The sequence below is a fragment of the Balaenoptera borealis genome, assembly GCF_965194805.1.
Source record: "Balaenoptera borealis genome assembly, chromosome: 6".
Taxonomy (NCBI): Eukaryota; Metazoa; Chordata; class Mammalia; order Artiodactyla; family Balaenopteridae; genus Balaenoptera; species Balaenoptera borealis.
The window spans coordinates 29,323,247-29,340,059 of NC_138863.1; positions in this window are offsets into that span (position 1 = coordinate 29,323,247).

Consider the following 16,813-nt stretch of genomic DNA (forward strand, 5'->3'; position numbering starts at 1 on the left):
CGGGCCTCTCTGTCGTGGCCTCTCGTTGTGGAGCACAGGCTCCAGACGCGCAGGCTCAGTAGTTGTGGCTCACGGGCCCAGTTGCTCCGCGGCACGTGGGATCTTTCCGGGCCAGGGCTCGAACCCGTGTCCCCTGCATTGGCAGGCAGACTTTCAACCACTGCGCCACCAGGGGAGCCCCGGGGAGCCCCTCTCTGTAGTTTTAAATGGTGCTTCAGGTACAAGTTACTTTCTGAAAATTCAGGGAGCTTTCAGATGCTTCTGCACTGCTTCTATACCATCATAATAAAATGGATGATTTTAAAACCATGACTAACTTTGGCTTATTTCCGAAGTCAGCACCTCATTTATTATGAAGAAAACTTAAGGACTTAAGGGCTTCAGGTGAGGTTTTGTGCCCTAATCCTACCACTTCCTCTGCCCCTTCTTGTGGGGTTCTCAACCAAAGGGGTGAGACCACAAAGAACAGTAACTGGAGGGGAAATCCCCTGGTGCTGTACGACACAGGGCGGGGCATGTGGCAGCTGCCCCTCAGTACCCGGCTTCTTCATGGTAAAACTGAACTCGATTGGAACGTGTGACTCAGACTAAGAAACTCGAGCAAAGCTTCCTGTTCCATTCCCCTGGAGTCAGCTATGCCCATCAGTTATCAGCCAGAACCAAGAGGAAAAGTCAGAACAGAGAATACAACCATGAACACAATCACCTTTCAATCCAGTAGCCCTGCGTTTAGTGAGACTCTTCCCAGTGGGTGTCAAGCCCTGACCAATCAGACAATCAGCTGCTTCTCCAATAGCTGGACATCTAGGAAGGGGTTAGAGACAGACATGGGCAGAGTTTCTCCTCTCTAGGGACATTGTAGGAAATATTCAACCCCATCCCCAGCAGGCTGTACTTCCCAGTATGAATCTGAACAATCGCTTGTTTGAACCACTGTGGGATGACCAGGATGGTCCAGGATAGACTCCCATAGGAGAAGAGAACAAAGTGATTTTAACCACTATATCTACTACCATACATTTGTCCAAAATTAATACAAGATATGGAATTATACGTGCTTGCTATTTGTTTAAAAATAATGAGGGTGCCATTTCAAAAATAATATCTTTCAGAGAATTACTATTTTGTTTTTGTTTGTTTGTTCGTTTTCAGCTGATGCACTTGCTCTCACAGTAGCTTATAATTTGTAATGACCCAACTTGGGAAATCTCAAGTCTGGTCTTCCCATTAGGAGTAACTTTAATGTGAGATTATTAAAAAATAATTTCTCCATGTTATTAAAACTGTCATGATAAAGGCATGAAGGAAGAATATTCAGTAGAACTTTTAGAATATGACTCAGAGAAAGGCATTATATGAATAAAGCAATTACTTTATTGGTCACTGAAATATAGGTTAAGTGTACATATCCTGTAACTGTAGCAGGCACTCTTAGTTGCCCTCCCTACAGCCCTGCTCCCATTCTCTTGACTAACAGAACTCTGATTTTGTTGGGATGGGCAATGGGCCCAACTCTAGGCCATGAATCTTGATAGATCTTAGCTAGTCCCATTTGCCAGTGATTGGTCTAGCGGCAGGCATGTGACCCAGTTTTGTACAGTGATACATAAGGAGAAATCGTCTTCCAGCGGGGTTGTGTGTATGTGTGAGAGAGAGAGGGTGTGGAAGACAGAGAGAAAGAGGGAATGAATGAATGAATGAATAGTATGCAAGGAGAAAGCACTTTGACTTCCACCTACTTCCTTCCTGCTTAAAATGTTACTCTACCAGGACCTAATGCTTGCAGCTTGGGCAGCCATTTTGTGGCCATGAGCGAGACATCACCAGCAGGGGGCCACCAGGAGAGTGGCAGTGTAGAAGGATAGAAAAAGCCTGGTGCCTGAGCCCAAGGCCTCAATGACTTCAAAGAGCCTCTGAGCCAACCCTGGACCAACTTCAGAATTCCTGTCGAATAAACAACAAATAACTTTATGGTTTAAGCCCCTGTGAGTTGTGGTTTCTGTTACTTACATCCAACAAATAGATACTTATACATATGGCTATATATACTTACAGCCAAAAGCTACATAACTTGATAGAGAAATATCTTTCACTTTGTTATTGTCATTTGTTCTAGGGGAATGAATAAGAAATATATTTAGATAATTTAGACAATTCTCCCACTCAGTCAGGTTCAAAACCTGTATTGACTTTCATATTTTTTTAATATTTCAATTTCTTTTTTATTTTATTTTTTTTATTGAAGTAGAGTTGATTTACAATGTTGTGTTCGTTTCAGGTGTACAGCAAAGTGATTCAGTTATACATATATGCATATATATATATCCTCTTTCAGATTCTTTTCCCTTAGAGGTTATTACAAAATATTGAGTATAGTTCCCTGTGCTATACAGTAAGTCCTTGTTGGTTATCTATTTTATGTATTATGGTGTGTATACGCTATCATGCTTTTAATATTCTCAATTCCAGTGAGTAAATGTCATCAGCCTAGCTCAATGGACAAGTGGTTTTCAGCATTAGCATGAATCGGAATCACCTGTTAAAAACAGATTGCTGTGCCCCATCTCCAGAGTTTCTGATCCAGCAGGTCTTATGTGGGGCCTGAGAACTTGCATTCTTCACAAGTTCCCCGGGGACACTGATACTGCTGATCTGAGGACCACACTTTCACAACCACTGCTCCAGCCAATGGACAGTCACCTCCTAAGTCAGCTACCTCCCCAATTCCCTTTATCCACATCTACAGTCTTGGTACTTTAGTCTGAATTTCACTTTCTGACTGCAGGATTCCTCTCCACACTTACCAGCATGTTGTTTTAGGACTTCTTAATGTCATCCAAACTGGTTCACCACAATCCTGTGAGCCTTAGGTTTGCTGCCCTACCACGTTTGCATAGACCATTTGCCCCACCTAGAATCTTATCTCACTGAAGCTACTTTAGGTCTGACACAGTGGGGTGACCTTCCCTCTGTAGGCCAAATCATTTCTTTTTATATCAGAGAGATGAAAATTATGGGATTCCAACAGACAGAAATAGATTAAAGAGCCTTTTCCTCCCTCTACTCCTACCAGGTGGGAAATAATGTCGTATATAACCTTCATTTGTTCCTTTTTTGGCCTTAACATGAGCATCTTTATGTCTAAAATGGTCCTGGCCCAGAGCTGCATGCTTACTCATTCTGCAGAGGACACAGAAAGGTTACCCAAGCTTACAACTGAGCCGCTGGAAGCAAAACCCGTAACCTTCCCAAGCCTGAGCAGCTGCTCTGCGCCTTAGATTAATTTCTTCTGGGCAGAAATTATAAGCCCTCAGGGATCTCTAATCACAAGTTTCTCATTTGATTGGTCCAAGGAAGCATGGTTGCTATACAAAGGGGCCGTAAGCAAGGGTTTTGCAGAGCCACGGTTTCCTCCTTCCGTGTAGGTACACTACCTATCTCGATCTCAGGGAAAGTGGCCCCCAGGCCCGAGTGTCTCTTGCCCAAGAACAGCACGCAGTAGTCACACTCGAGTAATGCCATCAAGTCAAGTTTACACCCACAGCCCCCAGAAGTTACTGCGATGACTGAAAAATCCCAGGATGTGTCCGTAGTTCTCATACAGACTTGACCTATCAGCAGTGTTTGACATGGTGGATCATTTCCTTCTCTCGGTTACACTTACCTTCCAGTGCACAGCACTTTCACGGTTTTCTTCCTAATTCATCCCCATGAGGTGTCCCACTTTTTCTCTGTTTCCTTTGCTGGTTCCTCCTCTTGTCCTCTCGTAAGCTTGGAGTGCCCCAAGGGTCTATCCTTGGTTATCTTCTCTACCTACACGCATCTGTTAATAATTCCATCTAGTTGCATGGCTTTACATACCATCTGTGTGTAGGTAACTCCCAAATTTATATCTCCAGGCTGTCATCTCTTCCAAACTTGATACTCCTCTATTCTACTTGAGATTCCTAGTTAAATTGCAAATAGACAAATAAGTTAACAAGCCCCAAATTTCCCTTTTATTCCAACATCTCACACCTCAAACTTGTTCCTCCCCACAAAATCTCAGTGAAGGGGAACTTCATCCTCCCAACTGTTCAAACCAAAACCCTTGGAGTCGCCCTTTACTTTTCTTTCCCTCACATTCTACACCCAATCTCTTAAGAAGTCCTGTTGGCACTAACTTCAAAATATTCTCCTGTAAATCAGATAGTATCTCATCTATGTTTAAAAGCCTGTAGAGGCTCTCAGTTTACTACGGGGTAAAGGTCAAGTCCTTACATTGGCCTGTTCCCACCCCACCTTTACATCCCTCTGATCTTTCCTACTCCTCTCCTCCCTGCTCATCCCACTCTGCTCTGGCCACACTGGCCTCTTAGCTACAACTCACATCTGCCAGGCAGACTCCCACCTCAGAGCCTCTACCTGGAACATTCTTTCTCTAAATGGTACTTAGCGAACACCTTCACTTCCTTCACATCTTTGCTCAAATTTCACTTTCCTAATGGAGTCTACACATGCCACACTATGTAAGACCGTAATATTCAGCAATAGCTAAACCCCCTTATCCTGCTCTACTTTTCATTTTATTCCATAGCACTTACAATAATCAATATTATTGTTTGTTCATATGTTATTATCATATTGTCCATCTCCCATACTAAAATGGCAGGATCGTCATCTATTCTCTAATGTTTTCTAAGCACCTGGAATAATGCCTGACACATAATTGTGATCGATCAATGTATGTTTTTGTCCCTCTCTTCTAAATTCTGACAGTACTCATTATTATTTTTTGAAGTATCTATAAAAAAGGAAAACCAGTAAGTCTCCAAGGAAGTGAGTAGGTTATCTCCTAGGGTGATATTACCTGGTAGAATCCACCACCAAAGCCTATTCTTCATCCTTGCACAATCTTGCACAAGATTATACTTGCACAAGAAGTATAGTGTGTGGGCACTATTAATGATCCTCACAAAACCAACCAAGACTAATGATAGAACAAGAATGCCAGTTTATAAGTCTTAGATTTAAAATAGAACCTACCAAGGAAAGCAGATGTCCACAGCCCTGAGAGTGACTTCACTTCCTGTGCAAGCTACGTGGAGGCACAGATTATAATCAGAAGGTTTGGAGTCAGAACAAGGAGAAGTATTTAAATAATTTGGAAATCTGAGAGCCTCAGACTATAATTAACTTTCATCTCCACAGGAAAGCAATATGCAACATAGATCATAGGCAGGGCACTCTCTCCATGCACAGTGCTAACGAGTCTCTCCTGATTGATTTTATTCAACACATTTCTTGGATGCTTACAATGACTCATACAGTATGGGAAGCAAATACTGAGGATACAGAGTATAATTCTGCTCCTAATTCTGAAGTGTAGGGGTCTTTCCCACCACTAAACAATTTTCTGACATCAGCTGCATGTCCTGCAATCCAACTCAATTCTAATACAATCTACCTGGAGATAGGGTCAGATCCCACAGGCTAAGAGCTCAGTCGTATAAGACTGCCCCCCAGTACACATACACACACACACACACACACACACACACACACACACACACACATGCACACACACTACTTCAGATACCAATCAAAAGGCCAGGTTGTCACCTGTGCTTCTGACCAATGGCTATAGATGAGATCCCCTCCTTGGATTAGATTAATTTCCTAGGGCAACTCACAGAACTCAGGGAAGCATTTTACTTAACAAATTAACAGTTTGTTTTAAAAAGGATATAACTCAAGGGCCAGATGGAAGAGAAGCACAGGGCAATATATGGGGAAATGTTGCAAAACTTCCATGCCCTCCCCAGCATGCCACTCTTCCCAAATCTCCATGTGTTCACCAACCTGGAAGCTCGCTGAACCCCATCCTTTTGGGGTTTTATGGAAACTTCATTGTAGGAATGATTGATTAAATCATTGGTCATTGGCAATTGATTCAACCTCCAGCCCCTCTCCCCGCCCCAGAGGTCAAAGGGGTGAGACTTAAAGTTTTAACCCGCTAAACAGGTGGTTGGTTCCTCTGGTAACCAGCCCCCCATCCTTAAGTGCTTCCAAAAGTCACCTCATTAACATAATAAAAGACAATTTATCACTTTCATCCCTTAGGAGATCCCAAGGGTTTTAGGAGCTCAGTGCCAGAAAGGGGACAAAGGGACAAAATCCAAATATATATTTCTTATTACGAATCACAGTATCACACATGAACAAACAAGACAAAAGAGCTCTTATTCCTGCCCCTGAGGAGCTTGCTTTCTAGTAGAGAAAACAATGATAGATCAGTAAACAAATAAAGAACCAAGATGACCACAGGTTGTGCTAATAGTTATGAATAAAATGGAGTTACGTGTTGAAGCTACTTCAGATAGAGTGGTCCTGGAAGACCTCAGGGAAGCCTGAAGAATGAGTTTGTACCCTTAGATCAACGTCTACCCCCTTCCCTGCATGTCCTTCACCCTCCTCTGCCTCTGGTAACGGGGAACGACCATTCTACTCTCTGTTGCTTTGCGGTAGACTTTTTTTTTCTTTTCTTTTTGAATTCCATGTGTAAGTGAGATCATGTGCTATTTGTCTTTCTGTGTCTGGCTTATTTCAAATTAGCATAATATCCTCCAGGCTCATCCATATTGTCACAAATGGCAGGATTTCTTTCTTTTGTAAGGCTGAGTAATATTCCATTATATATATACATCACATTTTCTTTATCCATTCATCTGCTGTCAGACATTTAGGTTGCTTCCATATCTTGACTACTGTGAATAATGTAGTTATTGTTGGAATGAACATAGGAGTGCAGATATATCTTTGAGATACTGATTTTATTTCCTTTGGCTATATGGCCAGCAGTAGGATTGCTGGATGACATGATAGTTCTATTTTTAAATTTTTGATCAATCTCCATATTGTTTTCCATAATGGCAGTACAAATTTACGTTCCCAGCAACAGTTCACAAAGGTTCCCTTTTCTCTATTTCTTCTTGAGTCAATTTTAGTAACTTGATTTGTTAAAATTGTTCATCATGTATGTAAATATGTATATAAAATTATCCTGTAATTTATGTAAGGGACTACCTAGACATTTTAGGGTATGATGTGTCAAGGCTCGTCTTTCTCTCTTGGAACTTAGAGTCTTCAGATGCATGTGTAAAGAGCTGTCAGATACTGAACAGAAAATGGCTGCCTCAAAAAACAGTACCAATACACGATAAGGAACAGTCACCCAGTTTCTGGTTGGTGTGGAGTCTGTCTAAACCAGAGCAAGTTGTGATTGTACAGGGAGATTGAACCCTCTTCTCACCTGCTTCCTCAGGGTGGAGCTACTCCGTTTCAGAAGGTAAAGGCAGTGTCAATTACAAAATTTTGATTTACAGAAATTACTGCCATACTAGTAAAAAATGTCCCCTTGTCAGTTACCTATAATATTGTAAAATTGTAATAACTTGCTTTGATTTATAACCCAAAACATACTACGATAAAGAAAAGAAAGTCTTAATGTGATTAAGTCTATCTGAGCTTGAACCAGGAGGTGCAACAGTAATTAAAAATTTCCAGTTAACAGAAGTAAGTGAAACCAAAACTGTCCTCGATCTTTCATCTCAGCTGTCCAAAATCAGCCAGGCTGAGAGCTCAGGACTATCAATTGCCCATTTGCTTAAATTACTTTCCAACATCCCCTAGTTCACTCTCATGTACTTAAACATTTGTCTACTTAATTATATCATTTTGCCTGGAACTTCAGACAACTTTTTTTTTTTTTTGATGCAAAGTTTTTGATCCATGTAATTAATCAATGCCAGAGATATGCTCAAATCTCAACATGGCAGCATTCAGGAAAACATTCTATCCTCCTTCTATTGCCAATACCTCAGATATTATGTTATGTCTTGATGCAGATATAATGAAATACAAAACTTCTAAATATGTTCTCAACTTTGAGTCTGTAGCACTCAAACAGATACAGATTTCCTGTGAGATAGACTTTCTCTCTTCCTACATTGTCTTATCTGTTCCCAGAATATCAACAAAATTCATATAGAGAAAAACAAGTGATACGTTTTCCTCCCTCCACTTGATCCCATTCTTGCCCCATTACTAATCAACTTTCATTTTTAAAAACGTCCCAAGTTTCTGTTTTTAAGAAACCAGTAGTGTGATACTAATACTTTCAAAAAGAAAGGGATAAATTGGTTGTCGTTGGAGATCATACTGATTTTTCTCATGGCACATTCTGGAGTGGATTAGTGACCACTTATCATAATTGTTTTAGGAGCATCGATTGGGAGCATGGACCCAGATATTCTGGCTCTCCAGGTACTGCTCATGGAGTAATATACCTGTGCTTTGGGTTCCAGCCCTTTTGAAAGACATGTCTCCAGCCACCTGAAGACGTTGATGGTAAAGTTCTAATACATTTGGTTGATATGACTTCATTTTTTAAAAATAAAAGCCTAAGGCTTCCCTGGTGACACAGTGGTTAAGAATCTGCCTGCCAATGCAGGGGACACGGGTTCGAGCCCTGGTCCAGGAAGATCCCACATGCCACGGAGCAACTAAGCCCGTGCGCCACGACTACTGAAGCCCGCGCGCCTAGAGCCCGTGCTCTGCAACAAGAGAAGCCACTGCAATGAAAAGCCTGCACACTGCAATGAAGAGTAGCCCCTGCTCGCCGCAACTAGAGAAACCCCGCGTGCAGCAAAGACCCAACACAGCCAAAAATAAATAAATTAAAAAAAAAAAAAGATGGTAACTAGAAAAAAAAATAAAAGCCTGTTAGGATTACAACAGGTTTATTTTTAATTTGAACTTTAAAAAATACATTTTCAGATTATACTTAGAACTTAAGAGGAAATGTGCATTCATAACAAACTATTATCCTTTTGAAGACTTGTATTATATTTGGTGCCTTTAAAAAACCTGTAACCGTACCTCTGTATTTCTAAAAGAATTAATAATCAAATGAATTAGATTCCATCCCTAGGTCACTCTTATCTGGGATGGTTAGTAAGGTGGCTGTTCCCTGGGATGTGGAGTTCTTCATACTGTTTCTTAATCTCTGTGGTAACCCTTGTTCTCAACAGCACCCAGAAGTTTTACTTGTCTCTCCCACACACGAAATCAATACTGAAATAGCCCTTTGAAACAGAGATGTAGGAGTAGTCTTAAATTATGCAGCATCTCTATTACTAATGAATGCACTTCTGTGAGCCCTTAAAAACAGTGCAACCTCGATATCAGTTTTGTGTGTAGTTGCTGGACAGTCAGAACAAGACATCCACTCTCCATAGGAATGCCACATCTGGAAATCTGTTAGTACTCAACTTTTCCTTCTTCCAAAACTGCTGAATAACCTCTACAGAATGTTTGACTAAACTGCATCCCCAAGGAAACTAAGAAAGGTAAGGACCTGGAGTGGAGGCAGATAGATTGTATCTCCAGGTGCACTGTTGACAGGATGGGAGACTGGACCCTTCTGCACCTACCTGGGGACTTCAGGAAGGGCTCGGGGAAGTGTTTCTACACCAAGGAGAATTCTAACCTGATTGCCCTTGCTACAACTTTTCAAAACAAAGCTTACCTGAATATATTTGGAACCTTCCTGGTTTGGGGCAAGTCTGGTATTTTCACTATTGCTATCATATTTTTAAAGAACTAATGTAATCAATTTTGTTTTAGTTTCTCTCTTTGTAAAATGTTGCTTATCTGCCCAACAATTTGTGCCTTAATTAATATACTCATTAGAAGATGATGAAAAGTCCTACCTAAACTTAATTACCATGTAATTTTTAAAAACAGTTTTCAACTACTCATATTAAGAAATGTCATTCTTAGAAATGTGTAAGGTTTTATTATAGCATAACCCATTCTTTTTGTTGAAAGCAAACTGAATTGTATACACACACAGACACACATAAATACACACATATATGTGATAAGGTGTTCAAATGGATAGTATTTTTCAGATACTTAGTATGTAGAATGATTCACTATAGTGCTATTAGAAATTCAAGCATTGAGAGCTTCAAATTTTGTCCTTCAAAATTCAAGTAAATTTCCATTTTCTTGAAGTGAGAATTCAGTCCACTCTTAAAATTATAATGCCTCAAAAGTTCTAAGTATTCACCGTATTAGTTTCAGGAGTTTGTTTCCAGCTTCCCTAGAGAAGTGACCAGTATAAGAAGCTTCTCCCTGCTTTCCTTATTTTTTACCCTCCCAGGAATTTTTAGTCTCCCTGAACACCTTGCAGTCATCGTTCCACAGGTGAAATGACTTTGCTTAGTTGCCTTTTTGCCCCCCACCCAGCAATTAGGACCACTGGCCTAAAATATCTCTGATACATCCAGCAATTCCACTGCAAAATCTTCTGATTAAAATATTGGTTCATTTCCAGTTACAAGGACCTTCTTGCCATCTGTTATTCCAAGAAATTCCTAAAATGGACCCAGATAAACAAGGTAAGTATTATTGTTAAGTTTTTGAGCACAGTTTGCAAACAAAAAAATCAGGCACAGATGTTGTATTTTCAGACTTCCGAGTTGCAGAGGAGTGACATTTGGCAAATGCCTGGCTGAAAAAGAAACTATTGGATGATTGAAAAGACTTTCTCCGTTTTCTAAACAGAAATTCATAACATATTGACGAGTATTTGGTCTGTTGTCCCCAAAGCACCAAAAAATAATTTAACAAAAGACTTGATCTCAATATAATTGCACTTTAAATTGCTATTCAAATACACAAAAAGTGGCTTATCTTATTTACATATATCTTCATAGTTTACTATTAAAATGACATCACTGTAGATATTTTAATGTCAGGGGTAAGTTCACTGTACTATTTGAGACCAAAGTTGAGAGAAAAGTGTCACAGCTGTTACTATATGACTATTTGATAAATGGATAGAGGGAAACTAATTCCCTTTTCTTCCAGCATCTCTGAATGCCAGGGTAGGCCCAGGACTGGCTTGTGATATTTTTATTGTTGGACCTAGTGGCAGCCTTATTCCCCTAGCTAAGATCTAGATTGTTAACTTGGCTTGTTTTATATAAAATTCCGTACTATCTCAAGTTATTTATCTAAAACAACATTCTGAATGATTCAAATTATCTTTGGGTTTTCCAGTATTGGGCCCTCATGTTAGTAAGCTTAACACAAAGCAGTAGATACTCCATTCAAAGCTCACTTTTCTCTCCCTAAGGAGTGTTTCTTAAATGTAGTGTGTGTGCATCAGAATCATTTAGAGGGTTTGTTAAAATGCTGGGCTCCACCTCCAGGGTTTGCGACTCAGTAGGTCCAGTGTGGGGACCAAGAACATGAATTTCTAACAAGTTCCCAGGACATGCTGATGCTGGCCGCTTAGGACCACTGGCCTAAAATATCTCTTTCTGGATCATCGAACTAGATGATGGGCTGTTGAAAGAAATTTTATTACATTCTTAGTATCTGTAGAAAATGACACATTTGACTAAGTAAAAATATGAATCGTTTAAAGCAAAACAAGGTTCCCCATTAAATTGCTTCCATGAACAAGACCATATGTAGCTTTGTAGCTTATATTATTATTTTTTTGAACATCTCAAATTACTTTGTTTATAGCTTTGGGTCTGATACATCCAGCAATTTCTTCCTTTCTTGAGTCTTCTCTTACCAGCAGGAGAAAAAAAAAAAAAGAAACCTTGAAGAAGCAGGGCTGCTGGTGAATCACCTGGGATACTCATTCATTTTCCCCATGTACTATATCACAGCTTGCCCTGTTATGCTGGATAACTTCATCAGATGACACTGCAAAACATAACTTGACAGGAGTGTGATGGGCCAGATGGTAGAGCAGCCATAGAATCACTCTTCCACCAACAGCAGCATCTGGGAACCTGCAGACTCCCTAGCTTGCTGATTCTGTGTTCATTTGGTGCATCTGAGAGGAACCAGGGCGCAAAAATTGGCCAGTTTCCAGAAGGAAAAACAATGTTGGGCATTACATTTTTGTAAATCACTTCCACACTCTTGTGGCTACTCTCCATGTGCTCTCCTTCTCCAGACTTAGGGCAGAGGTATGACTTTTCCCCTACTCTAACACTGGACTCTTATCTGAAAACTAAGCATTTTTAAAACATAAGGAAATAGTAAACAACAAAAGAGAGTGAACTGTAGGTCTCTGATATGGTTATACCTGTTCAAAAAAGAATAACAAAATATAGAGGGTTTTAAAATAAGCTGTCTTGTTTAATGACACTTTCAGGCACAGCCCACATTCCCCTAAGGTAGGTGTCTTTGACTCATGATCATATATCGATCATTGGATCAAGGTATATTTAGGGAGAGGCCAGGGGTATGCTCTAAGGTCTCAAGGGTGGGTCTGACCTGGTTCAGCCCTTGTAACACCCTGAGTGGCTTAGCTTAGTGCCTGGCACTCAATACCCACATGTGGAATAGCCAGGACTTCACGCCACGACACTCAAGGGCAAGAAACAGCCTTTTCCAAACCAAAAGCTAGTCACTGTCACTTGGTATGAAATTTAGACTAAGTTAAGTTTGGGAAGCAGCCGTCCTGAGACAGACAGAAACCATTTCAGCTTTTTCCTGAACATCTGGTCTGAAGTGCTCAGAGTATCCGGTCCGAAGTAGCATCGTGGCCGCCACTCACTCTGCTCTTTGCCTTTGGCTTTGGAGTCCACTTGAAGACATGGGACTCCTTGTCAAGACTGGACACAGAAATCCTTGCCAAGCCTAGTGTCCGGTCTCCCTAGTTACACAACGCAGCCATTCCCTCCCCCCGGGGAACTGCTAGTAAGGGAAGCCCCGGAATCAGCCCGCAAACTTGAACCCCAGTTAGGCATCTCCCACTTTCCTGTCCAGGTATCAGCGTCTCTCCCGCTCTAGGGAAAAGAGAGTCATAGCTAGAACAACACTAAAATCAAGATTGGTTTTCAAAGGCAACTGAGATTCCAGAATGTCTGTATGTATATGGGTCAGGGAGGAGCGGCCGGGACAGAGGATGAAGTTGCGGTGCAGGCAGTGAGGGATCCAGGTGATATTTGCCACAGCAAAGCCCCTCTCAGAGGGAACCTGCTCTTCTGGCCATCCAGCATCTGGTCGCGTTTCTTCTGCTGAACCAGTGCACCTGCTTTGGAAGAACAACTTCCCCCTGATTTTAGGCCATGAAATTCTAGTAGTGTTGATCCCAACTCTCCCATTTCCATGGATGGCATTCTTTGATGGGCCTTTCATACTAAAGCCTGAGTGGGTTGACTTCAGGGTGGCCCCTGAAACACTGACCCCTTAAAAGGTGGTAAGTCTCCCAAAGGAGTAAAGAGAGCTTAGACCTTGGAACACACACAGAAATGGACATGGAAACATTGCCTTTTCATTCTTTAAATTCTCCCACTGCTGCAAGAACAAGTCAGAAATTAATATCACCATAAATTATCCTGCCACATATGTTTGAATCAATGAAATCCCCCCATCAATCCCTTGTTTTGTTTTGTTTAGGGCCTGCTTAGCAAAGGCTAAAGAGCCTGCTGTGTTTCTAGTCACAAACACTTCTCCAGCACACAAACCATTTACTCCCAATTGCCTAAGTTTTATGGTAATCAGCTGACAATAAATTTGAAAATAGCTTTATTTTCCTCAAGGCATCTTCCCTTCAGCATAATAAATACAAGTAAGTCCTGGGCTCAAAGCTTGTTTGCATGTGAAACCTTGCTTCCAAGTGAGCATTGTGGGTATAAAGTCTATTTAATTGAAATTTGTTATCATAAGAAATGTTAGAGATGCAACGTTGCTTGGCAGTTCTTTCCAAAGTGTGTGACTGGTTTCCTCTCTCACTGCCTGCTGTAACAATACCATATCTTTACCATTCCTCAAGCTTTCTGCTCTACCATCTCTCCCTAATTCTGAGTGAACTTGTCCCCAACTTCATAAAGAAAACAGACACCCTCAGACATGCCTTCTTTCCCCACACCCACCATCATATCCTTTTATTCTTCCTCTCAGGGAATGAGGGGAAGTCCTCTCAGGGGCTTCTTGCCAAAGCTAATTCCTTCACCTGTACATCTTACCCCATCCATTGCCTCTACCTCAGAGATTGTATCAGTTAGCTACATTTCAGTTACTTGTAAGAGAGAACTCGGCTCAAAGTGGCTTTATTACCTTATATAATTAATTACCCTAGGGAGGACTAGCTTGCTCTGAGCCCAGACAATGTCAGTAGGACGTGGTTTCTCTCCATCTCCAAGTTCGTCTCTACTCTCCTTCGTGTGTTGGTTTCATGCTCAAGCTACACATCCCGACAGGAGAGTAACTGCTGCTCCCATCTATGATTCCAATTTCAAGTCCAACAGGAAAAAATAAGTCTTCTTCCCTGATAACTTGAACAAAGAGTCCTTGATCCAAATTTCATTGGTATATTCTTTGCCTGACTTTGGTTATGAGTCCACATCTGGGGAGGGCAATGATGCTCTCATTGGTCGGGTAGGCCTGGGCCACGTGTCCTCCATGGAAATAGGAGCATTGGAATGAACCCAACTAGAATTTCATGGACCAAGATCAGGGGAATTTCATGGACCAAGATCAGGTTCACCAGAAGAAAGGTGAATGGATGTTGGGTGGCTACGGGAACATGTTGTCCTCTGAGACAGACTTTGCTATATCAAGTACCTCCTGGAACCCTACTTCCTGGACCCTCAACCTCATCCTCTCTCCTGACCCCTCCTCCATGACCCATATGTACATTTTGGAATCTCTCCTGCCTTTGAAAATCAGTTTTGATTTTGTGTGCTTTTCTAGCGATGGCCCTCTTGTCTTCCCTTCAGATTAAGGATCTTGAAAGAGTTGTCTGCTTTTATGTTTTTTTCTTTACCTTACATTCATTGATCAATCCTGTGTAATTTGATTTCGGCCCCCATATCCCCGTAAAAGTGCTCTTATGAAGCCTTTAATAGTCAAGTTAATCAAAAACAGAGACTAATTTTTAGCACATAGTTGATCTCCTTGTGGCTTCCAGATACTGAAGTATTGGCTTGTCTCTACTTTCTGAAACTCACCTTCCTTGGCCTTTGTACCATTGCTGTCTCCTGGTTTCTTTGGCTTTCCCTTCTTCTTCTTCTTCTTAGGTTTCTCTTTCTCCTCTGGTACTTAAATGATTATGTTTCTCAGGCGCACTGTTACTTAGCCTAATTTTCTCTTCACTTAAAGCACTCTTCTTAGGCAACCTAGTAGGTGGACATGGTTTTGCCCACAGTCAACACTAATGACTCCTAAATCTCTATCCCATCCTAAATGGCAACCCTGACCCCCAGAAACAGAATCAAAAATTGAGTCCTGTTCAACACCCTGAACAGCTCCCCCTCCCAGCCAGTATTCTTTAAAACTGAGCTCTCAGTCTGGTAGCCACTAGCCACATGTGGCTATGGAGCACTTGAAATATGGCTAGTCCAAATTGAGATGTGCTGCAAGTGTAAAAAATATACTGAGTTTTGAAGACAATAAGAACAGAAAATGTTTTATTAATAATTTTTATGTTGGTTACATGTTAAATAATATTCTGATAGATAAAATGAAATACATCATTAAAATTAATTTCACCTGTTTCTTCTTACTTTTTAAAATGTAGCTGCTAGAAATTTAAGGTGACATATTTGAATCATACTGTATTTCTCCTGTTGGACAGCAATACTCTAAAAATTTCTCATGGCTACTCCCTCCATGCTGGGAAATCTCTTTAAGCTTCTCCTTTTCATCACCATGTGGAACCCTCTGGCTCTAGTCCGGCATTCCCAGTTTCTGACCTGTTCCCTTTCACCTGGACTCTGCTTGATCCACAAGCCTTCTCAGAAAGAAACCTTGACCAATATGTCTGCCTATTCTCTCAGGTCACCTTAGCTCCAGGATTTGCTGTCCAAGGACCATTCCCTCCAACTCCCTGTACTCCAAGCCCAAGTCTCTGGGGACAAGTCCCAGTTCCAGAATCCTGGACTCCCAAGTGTCTGGGAGGTAGTTTCAACTGCCTATTGGACATCTCCATTCAGATGTCTTACAGAAACCTCAAACTCAGATGTTGAAAATGAATTCCCATTCCACCTCTATGCACAAACTTTATCCTCCCCCATTATTTCCTACACTTGGTCTCCCTCCCACGTCCAATTAGCCACCAATCCCTGTCAATTTCACTAGAAAATTGTGCCTCTTATCTCCCCCCAATTTTCTCTCCCCAGTACCATTCAGATCGCTATCATGTTATAGAAAGTAAAAAATTAAACCCCTCCCATAATGCCCATAATGTACTCCTGTCCCCAGATAAACAGTTAGAGGTCTGATATATAACCTTTCCTACTGTGTTTATTGTGTTCTTTTTTTCTATTAGTTTTTATCATTTACAAAAATAGGACCATACTAAGTTATAGACACATTGCCATGGATTTGGGCTTATAATCATGCTTTAAAATATCTTTCAACCTCAAGATTGCCAAAAAATTTTTCTTTTAATTGTCTTAGAGTTTTAAGAATTCATGTTTAACTCTGTAATACATCCTGGTGTTATTTTTGTTTATGATCTGAACTAAAGTACCTATATTATATTTTTCTAAATAGTTATCCATCCAATGGCCCCAACACTATTTATTAAATAATCTATAATTTCCTCATTGATATAAACCACCGATATAAAAGGAAGTTATTGATTCTCACTGAGTTAAAACATCATCTTTATCATATGCTAAAACCCTATGTAAGGCATATATACACTACCAAATGTAAAATAGATAGCTAGTGGGAAGCAACCGCATAGCACAGGGAGATCAGCTCGGTGCTTTGTGACCACCTAGAGGGG